Here is a 15,208-nt window from a genome sequence, read left to right as displayed (position 1 = left end):
ATTCTATTCCCATGTAAACATCATCCGTTGTAAAAGCTTGTACTCTAAGTGAATACTATACTCTATTCCTTAATGTCACAATTGACGTTAGACTAAACCCTAGTGGTATTGATACTAGGTTTTATCGAAGGAAAGTTTTGAGAGTATCGAAGCGCTGTCCGAGTTCTGAATCACCACCTTTCAAGTGAGTGCATAGTCCCTTTCATCTTACACATAGATATGAAGTATTTTAATATAAATTACGTGCTATGTGTGCATATTGTCTGAATACTTGTTGTCTATGCTGATGAAAGAATTTTATACATGTTTTAAATGATGTAAGCTGTATAAAGTATTTTATATCTACAAAATATGTTGGGTAAAAATGGGTAGATGAATAATGAGAGATAAAAGCTGAAATAGAGGAACATTAGTAGTACGGACCTAGTGCCCTATAGGTATACATTGACAGCAGTGGACCTAGTACCCCATAGATGAGCACTGACAATTGCGCCACAACCCGTAGATGATTTAGATCTACGGTAAACATCCTAGCAGCTGCGCTCTAAGGATAGTATCGGCAGCTGCGCCTAATAGGGAGCCTTATGACCATGACAGTAGCGTTTAAAGGTCAATACCGGCAGAAGCGCCTCATAGAAAAAGTCCCAATTTTGGCAGCTGCGCCCAAGTGATAACATTAGCAGCTGTGCTTGACCACTGTGTCATTGGCAACAATGGACTTCATGTTGTTTCCTTAGGATGATCCTTAGGAATGAATGAACGAGGGTTAGCTGATCCTTAGGGTAAATCCTTAAGAAGATAAGGGGAATGGGAAATTGGGTTGATTATTTGATGTTTAAATATAATAATTATATTATTGTGGGTTGAAAACCCTATGTACTCACCAGGTTTCCCAACCTGACCCACTCAGTTTATTAATATCACAGGTGTTGATATGAAGTCACATTACACTGAGAGATTTAAAAGAGATGTAGATCACTAGTGTAAATGAATGTAAGTTCTGTTTATGCTTATGTTTCTGTATTGACAATGACATCCCAAACGTTTTAAAATGAATAAAATACGTTTCTTCGAAAATGTTTTGATAACGTATTTATCGTGTTTTCTGGGAACAAATTCCGCAACATTTTTATTAAAAGAGGTACTCTGATTTTTATAAAGCATAAACAAAATCGGTCTTTTCTGGCCGTGAAAATGGGGATGTCACAACATGTTATGCTGTATATGTGCTGGGGTAAGTCCGATGTCGGGATGAGCCCGATGCGGTCAGATGCCGGGGGTGAGCCCGATGTCGGACAAGAGTTCGATGTCGGGTAAGCCGATGCCATGATTTGTCCCGATGCAGCTGGGAGTAGTACCAGAGTTATGTTATTTGTTATATGCTAAGTGTATGGTATGTGGTAGTTTGAGGGAGCTCACTAAGCTTCGTGCTTACAGTTTCAGTTTTGGTTTCAGGTACTTCAGCTAGCAAGGGGAAGGGCTCGGGTTGATGGCATGGCACACACCACAGTTCTTTAGTATGGGAGGTTACTTTGATATTTCATATGAGATTGTGATATGCTGACAGATATTATGACATTTTAGACACATGAGTTATGATTTGATATTATGGTGATGATGTTTATGTTTATTAACTGATTTTGAAAACGAAATTTTTGGACCATATTTTTGGGATGTTACATAAGGCTAAAAAGCACTTTATCGTAAACTCACCTTTTGCGTCACGTAGTGTCGTGCCGGTTCAGTCGTGAAATTTCGATGAGCCAAAACTTCTTCTTTATAACTCGGATTTCGACGTTCTTTATATCTCCGGAATCCTTGTCACGACTACTAGAATTTTCTTCATAGATATCGGGTTTATCTTACATTTGATTTTTGACGCTTATTTTCATTCTTCATTTATTATATCTTTATAAACAAGTATATAAGCACATAATTCACGTAATTCACATAATATTCAAGTAATTCCTCTTTATTACTTCAAAATATGTTACAATGGTTGACCTTGACTATTACATCATCATACTAATGCTTAGTCTCGAAACACAGGCATTACAGATTGTTGGTCAGGAGAAGATGGCGGAGGAAAAATGAACGGGTTGTGCTGAATAACCATTTATGATTATAACTGTCCCGTCGCGCCGATACACCAGAGTGCTAAAATGGCTAATGAAAAATATGTGGTTGATGTTGAATCTAAATATCTATATTTTTTTTTGAAATCTCAATGGAACCTACTTATATATATATATATATATATATATATATATATATGTATATATATATATAAAGAGAGAGAGAGAGAGATAAAGAGAGAGGTTCAAATGTTTTATGCATCTATTGTGTGTATGAATGCTCCAATCAAAATTTAGGAAAAAAGAAAATCATTAATTAAATAATAAATGGTAGTTTAGTCAATATATGTATACAATTAATTATATTTTAAAATTATAATCCCTAAAATAATGAGTCAATTTCCCTTAAATACAGTGCCTCTGAATAAACCTAAAATAGTCACCAGACAACACATCTTTGTTTCCCCTTTGTGGGCCTAAAACAAAGAACGTCTCCAATAGGTGTGTCTCCTTCTCTGTCTTTAGCCATCCTTAACAGCAAGTTTCCAGCGATCACAATAAGCTCCTCGGTGTCGGCTATCCTCTGTCTATCGGTATGTCTACTTTCCTTACTTTTTATTCATTTGCAGTTTCTTCATCTTATTTCATTTTCTATGGATTTAACTTTATTGATTTTCGAGTTTTCACTTCAGCAAGCATATTATGTAATACCCTTACACGTATGTTATCAAGCACCAAACCAATGGCCTATCCCTTCATTCCCCATCACCGCTATCACCATCCTTCTTCCTACTGGCACTATGTGTTCTTTCCCTGGATGAACGATTAAGTTTTGATTCATGTAACCTAGAACGACGTTGATTACTTTTTTTTCCTATAGTCTCTTTTCTTGTGTGGTTGATTCCCTTCTCTCAATTTTTCTATTACTTTCAACTTGAATTTTTCTGTTTTCCTTAATCGTTTTCATGTCATTGATCACAATCTTTTTTTAACTCCATCGATGCATTGTGGTTGTTGAATTCTTACTGATTACAATAACTGCCTACAAATTCACTCAGAAGAAGAATATGTGCTGATATGGAATATACAATGACGATTCAGACATCTCGATCTCACAATCACTATGAAGTTATAATCCACTCATCATGGTAAGTTTTTAATTATTTCTTGTGTTCTAATCTTTCCTGAATAATTAAACAAACAAAAGACTTATTTTTATGGTAGATTTTTTTATTTATTTCTAAAATATTTAAAGCTTCTTTCCACATTTTTTTGTTTTTTATTCAAAATTGGGGCTAAATCTTTGACCATGAAAATGAAGGGGTGGGGTGATATGTTGGGTGGGGTGATATGTTGGTTTTCCACTTAGGTTATGAATTATGTCATAATTGTAAAAAGGGCAACAATTAAGTACTAATATGATCAATGAGTATAAATAAACTAGTTTTCTTGTTTATTCTGTATTTGTAATTTATTAGCGGTTGTGCCCATCTGGAGTTCGAACAGGTCAACAACCAATCCAATAGGCATGTTATTCTTACATAGCTGGGCAAATTAGAAGAAAAAACTATGATTTAAGTGCACTATATAGTGTATTCTGTCAAAATTTAATTGTATAAATGCATTATGTTAGAATGGAATATTGAATTCCAATTATGTCAGAATAGAATAGTAAATTCCAAGTTAACTTCAGCAGTGAATTACAAAACACACCACATAAATAGAATCTCGTAAGATTTGCATTTTGATTTTGGTTAAAGGATATTAGGGTTAGGCCTTTAGTTTTAATTATGTTGTTACAATCTTTATTTTAGGTTTCAATATTGTTGCTACTTTATCATTTTTGAGTTTTGATTTGGTTCGTGTTTTACTTCAGGATCCTTTCACTCAAAATACAACAAAGTTGTTTGGAACATGGAGAACAAACGTTTATTCTAGCAGCATGTATTCAGCCAGAATGTATAAAACGATTATTAGCAATGATATTCTTAGAATACACTAAATTTTATAAATTTTGAAAGTTAATTATGTTTTCTTTGTGGATTTAGTTTTTGAAGAGGCTATCATTGATGTGGAAAAGAAAGAAAAATATGGAGAACGAGAGTGTTCTAGCAGAATGTACAAAGTGTTTCTTAACAATAATATTTTTTCAGAATAAATTAGTGTTTTTGTTAGATTTTGATGTTCTTTTTTTTAACCATTCTTAGTTTTAATCTTTAAAAATAAATGTAATTCTTAAATCATTATTAGTCATATTTTTTCAAAAAATGTAACAATGATTTATAGTCTTATTCTTTATGAATTAATGTAATTAATTCTATAAGAACAAAATATGTATTCTTTACAAAATATTATTCTTCATAATATGTTGTATAATTCTTTAAGAATGTTAGTTATAAAAAAAATATCTTGCATGGAACCATATTCTGAAAAACTTAAATTAAAAATATCAGATTAATTATTAAAAATATCTAAATTGGAACTATATTCTGCAAGATCAATATTGAAAATATCTTTATTAGTTTTTTAGTTGACATTCTATCATTCTGACAGAATAAAATCGGACTTTAAAATTTGAATTAATTTAAAAAATTCAGAATTTTAAAAATAAGGGAATTAATTATCCCTTAAAATCCGGAAATTTCCTTTTCTAATATAGGTAAATTGACCAAAATACCCTTATGCTGAAATTTGTATGTTTATGTGGAAAATGTTACATAATTGTAATATCATAGACTCTCATATTATGACCATTGAATATATTCCATCCGTTGGTCCAAATTTGTGTTTACGATCACACAATAGATGTTAGGAACAAATGAACCTAACCATATATATATATATATATATATATATATATATATATATATATATATATATATATATATATATATATATATATATATATATATATATATATATATATATATATGATTGAGTTCAATGAGAACAATTTTAGATCATAAAACCAAGCAATCAATCTTGGCCTTTAGAGAACAATTTATGAAAAGCTAAAAAAGTGGTTGTATATTCAAAGGTTAGACGCACCGGATCATAGTAGAAAATCCACAATTTTTTGTTTTTTATATTTTTATGATTTATTTTTTACTCAAAAAAACCAAATATACCAAAATTCATAAAATTTTATCTACTTTTAACAGACATTCATAACAATATATAGAGTAAATTACTAAAATCGTCCCTGTGGTTTGGTTAAAATTGCATATTTGGTCCCTAACTTTTATTTTACACTCGGATCGTCCCTATGGTTTGAGTTTGTTGCATTTTTCGTCCCTGTGGTTTGGTTGAAATTGCACATTACTTTATGTATCTAAGGGACGAAAAACGCAACAAAATCAAACCATAGGGACGATCTGAGTGCAAAAGAAAAGTTAGGGACCAAACATGTAATTTTAACCAAACCATAGGGATGATTTTAATAATTTACTCTAATATATAAAAATGAATTTTTTAATGCACTTTATTTTTTTAATATTTACACTTATTTTAAAAAAATAAAGTAAATATATCTAAATTTATAGATATTTTTATTTTTTAAATAGACAATCATCAATGTAATTTCATGTTGCAGATCAGAATAATAGTATATAATTTTTTTGGCATTCACAACGTGAATCTGACTTACTATTTTAACACGTTTTATCATTCACAAATTAATTTAGTGAAATTTAAATGTGAATCGAAGTATATTTTCTTATAGTTTTATAATATTTTAACGTTTTAATTACTCATAAATTGGTTTTGTAAAATTCATAAGTGAATTTATTCACACTATGAATCTAGACTGTATATAATTAAATTTTCAAAAATTCACAATGTTAATTTGATATACTATTATTGACACTTTGAATTTGAATTGTATATATATAGTTTAGATTTCAGCATTCACAATGTTAATTTGATTTACCATTATTCACATATTAATGTCTATTTAAAAAGTAGCAAAAATTATGAGTTTTGATATATTTATTTTACTTTTTTTTCGATAAAAAACAAGCTTAAATGTTAAAAAAAACTAACAAAATGAATGGGTTTTTTTTGAAAAAAAAATTTATTTTTTGTATATCAGTATGAATGTGTAAGGAAAGATGATAAAAAATTCTGAATTTTAGTATATTTAGGTTTGTTTTTCCATAAAAAATTGTAATAAAAAACGGAAAAAAGAAGTGAGTTTTTTGGTATGATCTGGTGCAAGTGCATTCAACCGCTTAATGTGTGTCTATTATTTTAGCCCTTGATCATTTTCTTTCTAAGGGTCAAGATTGGTTCCTTAGTTCCATGTCTTAAAATGGTTCCTTATTGAACTTTTGCATATATATATATATATATATATATATATATATATATATATATATATATATATATATATATATATATATATATATATTATACCTTAATATGCATCTTTGGTCAAATGCTGAATTTTAAGAGGTACAAGCCATAATGCGATTTCTACAATGAATTTATGCATTAACAAAAAACTGAATCTTATCTGGCCAACAGGTTATTGAATTACGCACGTTTTGAATATGTGTTGGCTCTCATCTTCAAATTGAACTGGTAAATAGTCAAAGATGAACCAGTATTCCTCAAGTTTTGCCAATGGAATTGGTCAAGTGGAAATACTCAATAAAGTCACCTTCTTCCACCCATATTTGCCGCTACAAAAGAACCAAGAGGCTTGATTGTGTTGTATGTGGCTTCGTTCTTATTTTACAAATCTGACATTTGTATGTTTGTTTGTTGTGCATCTTCAAGAACAAGGAATTTCATTTTCATCCATGGTCCATCTCTTCAGGTTTGATCTATCTCTGTTACGCCCGGTTCCCGGTATGTATTTTAAATCAATTTATTGATTTTTGTACAGGAACTCGATGAGTTGGAGGCCCCAAACTTGTCGAGTAGGAATGGATTTTGGACATGGAACTTAAATTCTAATCGACGAGTTGAGGGACTCAACTCGACGAGTAGGGCTGCCACAATGAAACCCTAATTTTCAGGGTTTAGCATCCTATTTAAACACCTTATGTGACATCCCCAATTTCACGGCCAGAAAAGACCGATTTGTTTATGCTTTGTTTTCAAAATCAGAGTGATCGTTTAAAGAAAACGGTTGCGGAATTTGTTCCCAAAATAAAATATGATAACCATTTTATCAAAACATTTCTCGAAAAGAATGTATTTTTATTAAATAATAAAACCTCGGGATGTCATGTTCGTTACAGACCAAAAGCATAAACAACATAATATAGACCTTACAATAGTTATTCAACTACTGATCTATAATCCAAAATCTCTCGTCAAGTCCGCCGACTTATACTCTTGTGTCATTACCTGTAATGAAAAGAAAACTGAGTGGGTCAGGCTTGGGAGCCTGGTGAGCATATAGGGTTTTCATCCCACAATGTTACATCATATATTTATAAATATAGAACATTCAAACCTGCACAATTTCACCACATAAAGACAACTCTTAACCCACCCCATTGATCCTCACAATGACACGATCTAAACTCTCACATCTAATATTTTTCCTCTTTACCTGATCCCTACTCATGGATCTAAAACTACCCGATCCATACCCACAGATCTAAAACTACCTGATCCATACTCACGGATCTAAAACTACCTCCTGATCTGATCCATACTCCCGGATCAATAATTGTACCCAATCCATACTCCCGGAATAGGGACAATTAACTATACCTTAATCCTGATCTGATCCATACTCCCGGATCTATAACTGTGCCCAATCCATACTCCCGGACTAGGGACAATTATCTTAATCTTAATCCATATCTGATCCATACTCCCGGATCTATAACTGTGCCCAATCCATACTCCCGGACTAGGGACAATTAACTTAGTCTTAATCCATACTCCCGGACTAATAGCAAGTTTATCTCTTTACCTGATCCATACTCACGGATCTAAAACTAACCTCTAAATCTGATCCCTACTCACGGATCTAAACTGACCTCTTGATTTGATCCCTACTCACGGATCTAAACTAACCTCTTGATTTGATCCCTACTCACGGATCTAAACTAACCTCTTGATCTAATCCATACTCGCTGATTAACTAGATCAACAACAACAACATCGGGGCCTCTCATCTGTTTATCACACATCAACTGTCTCCCCATGTTCTACCCAACATATTAGTAGATAAAAATATATATTTTTATCCATAGTTTGAACCCTGTATAACATTCTCGTTCAATACCTATTCCACATAACAGATGAGGCACACCCACATAACACGTATTTCATAGAGAATAAATCAGATCTATGAGATAGAAGAAAGTGAATATACATTCACACACATAACAACAAAACTATACACATAACACGTATTTCGTATAAAATACTTCATATTGATGTGTTAGAAGAAAGCAACTACACACCCACACATATAAACAACAATATACTTAATACACTCAAACCATACTTGTATTATTATCGTGTTTATGAAAGGTAGTATACACTCACTTGATCAGAAGATGATCGGACAGCACTACGACTTGCAGAAGTAGTATTCCTCAGCAGATCTGGAAGATCTCTTCAAAAATCGAACTTCTCGCGGGCAGAGCTTCGGCTCGGGAACCGCACTTCTCGGGATCTTCGGGATCTCGGGACTCGCCTCGGGGCTAGAGAATAATACCGGGGCTTCGGGGTATTTCTGGCACGCAAACCGATGCAAAATGGGAGAAAGAAGAGGAGAAATTGGCAAAACTATCGGCTGCCTTCGGATTCCTTTTATAGAGGCTGAGCCTCGCACGTACGCGGGGCGTACGCCAGTACGCGGGGCGTACTGGTCCGAAAAACGTCACTGCGTGCGTCATCCGAAGCCACTTGCTGCGAATGTCGACACTTCGGAGTACGCGGGGCGTACTCGAGTACGCGGCGCGTACCTCGGATCAGACCGGTGACTCCTTCGGATAATGCTTCCGAATTAAAGATTAAAAATAAATACAAATTATTTAATAATCTTCGGAAATTCATATCTTCTTCATACGAACTCCGTTTTCGACGTTCTTTATATCCACGCGAAGGTGAGACTACGCTCTACAACTTTCGTTTAGACTCCGTCGGCTAATTTTGACTTTATTTTTATTAATTATTTTTAATAGGCCGCGACATAAACTTTCGTTATAAATTCATAACTTCTTCGTTTGACGTCCGTTCTCGCCTAACTTTTTATCGCTTCGATACCAACAATGAGATCTTCGATTCTCATTTAGATTGCTTCGGCTAAATACCGCTCTAACGTAAATTCACTTTTTACGTTGCATTGCGTCGTGCCGGTTCTGTCGCGAAACTTCGACGGGCCATAACTTCTTCGTTATAACTCGGATTTTGGCGTTCTTTATATGCACGGAAACCTTGTGACATATACTACAACTTGGTTAAGATTAATCCTTCTAGATAACCTTCCATCAAAAAGTCATTTTTGACGCTTATTGTTTCTAAATTGACTAGCCCTGATCTACGGGCGTTACAATTATCTCCCCCTTAGGATGATTACGTCCCGGAATCATCAACGAAATAGGATTCGCATACTGACTCCATAAGTTATCTTTCCATTCTAAGTAATAACCTTGATGCTCAATCCTGCATCTGCTCTTCGTACTATCTTGGACTTTCAATCATAACCTTCGAGTTACAAAATAAGTCCTTATTGCGAACTCTTTCTTCTTCTTAGGATAAATATATTCCTTTATCCAATGTAACAAACCGATGGGTCGTGCTCTATCGACCTCTCATCGCACGATGCGACGCTTAGACTCGGTTTTTTTTTAATAAAGTTAAATTCCAGAATGGAATATACCTTCCTTCATATTCTAATGTGATATAATCACATTTTAGCATGTATCATTTCTGCCTACAAACTTCTTTTAACAACGAGAGCGACACTATCAATCGCATTAACTTCAACCTTCTGACTTAAGTCAGATGTTACATCTAACTCGGTCCTCTAGACCACGTACATACTCCTCGCCGTCGAACTCAAATTAAACATGACCACTAGGGTCGGAACAAGAACCATCTTACTAGTCATCACCGAAACAATGGTAATGACATACCAGAATAAAATGGAATCAATCACTAGTTTCTTGGTAACCTTGTGACTCTCCCTGATCCAAGTGCGAGTCCTGTGCTTCCGGTAGTATATGCATCTACTACCTTTCACACCTACTCATACTTGTCCCAAGTATTGTCCCGCAGTCGACCAAGTCACCATACAAGAAAATCACATAATCAATCAACACATCAGATAGCAAAACTAGGGTTTATATTATTTCCTTGAAACGGTTACACAAAAGTTCAAGTTCACCCTATACCATGCCTCTAATAGGCTACACCACATGTTACTTTTCATATCGCTACTTTATATCTTGATCTTTGGATATAAAATCCTCACTCCTGATTCCTTGCATTGCCATCTGCTTCATCAAGGATCATGCGGAATGCTTTTGGTTTTGGTGGTGCATTTGGCCTTATAGCCTCTTCTCTTCTTGGGCAGTTTTGCTTGAAGTGCCCTTCTTCGCCACACTTAAAGCAGACTTCTCTTTTGGTTGGGCATTTGCTGGCGTAATGACCAGTCTTCCCGCATTTAAAGCAGGTCATTTCTTTAGAGCATTCACCAATGTGCTTCCTTTTGCACTTGTCACACCATTGTGCTCCTCCCTCGAGCTTCTTCGAATCATACTTCGAAAATTTTCTCTTCTCATCGGACCTTGAAGATCCTTCCATCTTTCTTTTCTCACCCACCTCGTTTCTCTCCAGAACCCTTTCCTTTAACTGGGTCTCCATATTTTTAGCTGCTCGGACTGCTGTCTTCAAAGTAGTTGCCATCTTGACCGTTGGGCCAAAGTCGGCAGGCAGTCCATTTGCGAACCTCTCAATTTTTGAGAGTTCAGATGGCACTAAGTATGGAAATAACTTCATCTTTTCGGTAAATGCAGTAGCATAATCATCAATGCTCAATTTACCTTTCTTCATGTTCTGGAATTCATTGTTCAGATCAATCAGATCTATCTCTGAGCAGTACTGCATCTTTAACTGCTCCAGGAATGATTCCCAAGACATCTTCAGGGCTTCCCCTCGAGGCATCATATCTGCCAGTAACTTCCACCAGCTCAAGACTCCGGTCTTTAGTTGTCTAACTGCAAAGACAGTCTTCTGTTTGTTGCTACAGTCGCAACTCTCAAACACCATCTCCATTTCGGAGATCCAGTCCATAATCTCAACAGGCTTTGGGCTTCCAGAAAGACTTGGCGGTTTGGCGCCCAAGAAATTTTTATACATACGCCCATCCCTGTTTCTTTCCCTCTCTGGGTCATTCCTTTCTACTACTGGGGGTTCTGCTCGTCCAACCGTCCCACTGTAGTTACCTCCCTCTGAATGCCCTCCATTCACTTCAGGCTCCTCCACTTGAAGTGACACTTCCTCACGATTCTGTTGGAGTAATCGCCTTGTCTCCTCCATTTGGCGATCCAACATCATCTGTATCATCGCTTGCACCCCAGCCATTGTCATCGGCTCTGGTGCTGCTGCTACAACAGGTGCTTGCTCAACCACAGGTGGTTGATTCCTGTTTTCATCAGCATTTCCAACCCCACTTCTTGTTCTCACCATTTTTGATCTACACACCCAATAAGGTGAAATTAGATCCTTATTCACGATAGATATTCAAATCATCCTTATCACTCCGAAACGTTTACATGCTAGTTCTAATATCGTAGACGTACGCTTAGAATCCTAAACACATAAGGTTTCCAGATCTGGTCGGCAATAGACCATAGATCCGAACAAATAATAGCGTCAATATAGCTATCACACAAAACATTTAGCACATAAAAGCATTTTAGGCATCATTCCTAAAATGAACTAGTGCTTGTGTCAATTTAGGTGTACTACCTAACATATTTTAGACACACTCCTCACAATCATTACTTAGCATTCTAAGTTTAAGTCTAGAAATTTCCTACAAATTCCTAGTTCGCTTAAACTAATGCTCTGATACCAACTGTGACATCCCCAATTTCACGGCCAGAAAAGACCGATTTGTTTATGCTTTGTTTTCAAAATCAGAGTGATCGTTTAAAGAAAACGGTTGCGGAATTTGTTCCCAAAATAAAATATGATAACCATTTTATCAAAACATTTCTCGAAAAGAATGTATTTTTATTAAATAATAAAACCTCGGGATGTCATGTTCGTTACAGACCAAAAGCATAAACAACATAATATAGACCTTACAATAGTTATTCAACTACTGATCTATAATCCAAAATCTCTCGTCAAGTCCGCCGACTTATACTCTTGTGTCATTACCTGTAATGAAAAGAAAACTGAGTGGGTCAGGCTTGGGAGCCTGGTGAGCATATAGGGTTTTCATCCCACAATGTTACATCATATATTTATAAATATAGAACATTCAAACCTGCACAATTTCACCACATAAAGACAACTCTTAACCCACCCCATTGATCCTCACAATGACACGATCTAAACTCTCACATCTAATATTTTTCCTCTTTACCTGATCCCTACTCATGGATCTAAAACTACCCGATCCATACCCACGGATCTAAAACTACCTGATCCATACTCACGGATCTAAAACTACCTCCTGATCTGATCCATACTCCCGGATCAATAATTGTACCCAATCCATACTCCCGGAATAGGGACAATTAACTATACCTTAATCCTGATCTGATCCATACTCCCGGATCTATAACTGTGCCCAATCCATACTCCCGGACTAGGGACAATTATCTTAATCTTAATCCATATCTGATCCATACTCCCGGATCTATAACTGTGCCCAATCCATACTCCCGGACTAGGGACAATTAACTTAGTCTTAATCCATACTCCCGGACTAATAGCAAGTTTATCTCTTTACCTGATCCATACTCACGGATCTAAAACTAACCTCTAAATCTGATCCCTACTCACGGATCTAAACTGACCTCTTGATTTGATCCCTACTCACGGATCTAAACTAACCTCTTGATTTGATCCCTACTCACGGATCTAAACTAACCTCTTGATCTAATCCATACTCGCTGATTAACTAGATCAACAACAACAACATCGGGGCCTCTCATCTGTTTATCACACATCAACTGTCTCCCCATGTTCTACCCAACATATTAGTAGATAAAAATATATATTTTTATCCATAGTTTGAACCCTGTATAACATTCTCGTTCAATACCTATTCCACATAACAGATGAGGCACACCCACATAACACGTATTTCATAGAGAATAAATCAGATCTATGAGATAGAAGAAAGTGAATATACATTCACACACATAACAACAAAACTATACACATAACACGTATTTCGTATAAAATACTTCATATTGATGTGTTAGAAGAAAGCAACTACACACCCACACATATAAACAACAATATACTTAATACACTCAAACCATACTTGTATTATTATCGTGTTTATGAAAGGTAGTATACACTCACTTGATCAGAAGATGATCGGACAGCACTACGACTTGCAGAAGTAGTATTCCTCAGCAGATCTGGAAGATCTCTTCAAAAATCGAACTTCTCGCGGGCAGAGCTTCGGCTCGGGAACCGCACTTCTCGGGATCTTCGGGATCTCGGGACTCGCCTCGGGGCTAGAGAATAATACCGGGGCTTCGGGGTATTTCTGGCACGCAAACCGATGCAAAATGGGAGAAAGAAGAGGAGAAATTGGCAAAACTATCGGCTGCCTTCGGATTCCTTTTATAGAGGCTGAGCCTCGCACGTACGCGGGGCGTACGCCAGTACGCGGGGCGTACTGGTCCGAAAAACGTCACTGCGTGCGTCATCCGAAGCCACTTGCTGCGAATGTCGACACTTCGGAGTACGCGGGGCGTACTCGAGTACGCGGCGCGTACCTCGGATCAGACCGGTGACTCCTTCGGATAATGCTTCCGAATTAAAGATTAAAAATAAATACAAATTATTTAATAATCTTCGGAAATTCATATCTTCTTCATACGAACTCCGTTTTCGACGTTCTTTATATCCACGCGAAGGTGAGACTACGCTCTACAACTTTCGTTTAGACTCCGTCGGCTAATTTTGACTTTATTTTTATTAATTATTTTTAATAGGCCGCGACATAAACTTTCGTTATAAATTCATAACTTCTTCGTTTGACGTCCGTTCTCGCCTAACTTTTTATCGCTTCGATACCAACAATGAGATCTTCGATTCTCATTTAGATTGCTTCGGCTAAATACCGCTCTAACGTAAATTCACTTTTTACGTTGCATTGCGTCGTGCCGGTTCTGTCGCGAAACTTCGACGGGCCATAACTTCTTCGTTATAACTCGGATTTTGGCGTTCTTTATATGCACGGAAACCTTGTGACATATACTACAACTTGGTTAAGATTAATCCTTCTAGATAACCTTCCATCAAAAAGTCATTTTTGACGCTTATTGTTTCTAAATTGACTAGCCCTGATCTACGGGCGTTACAATTATCTCCCCCTTAGGATGATTACGTCCCGGAATCATCAACGAAATAGGATTCGCATACTGACTCCATAAGTTATCTTTCCATTCTAAGTAATAACCTTGATGCTCAATCCTGCATCTGCTCTTCGTACTATCTTGGACTTTCAATCATAACCTTCGAGTTACAAAATAAGTCCTTATTGCGAACTCTTTCTTCTTCTTAGGATAAATATATTCCTTTATCCAATGTAACAAACCGATGGGTCGTGCTCTATCGACCTCTCATCGCACGATGCGACGCTTAGACTCGGTTTTTTTTTAATAAAGTTAAATTCCAGAATGGAATATACCTTCCTTCATATTCTAATGTGATATAATCACATTTTAGCATGTAACATTTCTGCCTACAAACTTCTTTTAACAACGAGAGCGACACTATCAATCGCATTAACTTCAACCTTCTGACTTAAGTCAGATGTTACATCTAACTCGGTCCTCTAGACCACGTACATACTCCTCGCCGTCGAACTCAAATTAAACATGACCACTAGGGTCGGAACAAGAACCATCTTACTAGTCATCACCGAAACAATGGTAATGACATACCAGAATAAAATGGAATCA

Source organism: Lactuca sativa, chromosome 2 (assembly GCF_002870075.4).
Source record: "Lactuca sativa cultivar Salinas chromosome 2, Lsat_Salinas_v11, whole genome shotgun sequence".
Classification (NCBI taxonomy): Eukaryota; Viridiplantae; Streptophyta; class Magnoliopsida; order Asterales; family Asteraceae; genus Lactuca; species Lactuca sativa.
The sequence above is the reverse complement of the archived record's forward strand: the minus strand, read 5'-3'. Positions refer to the sequence as shown.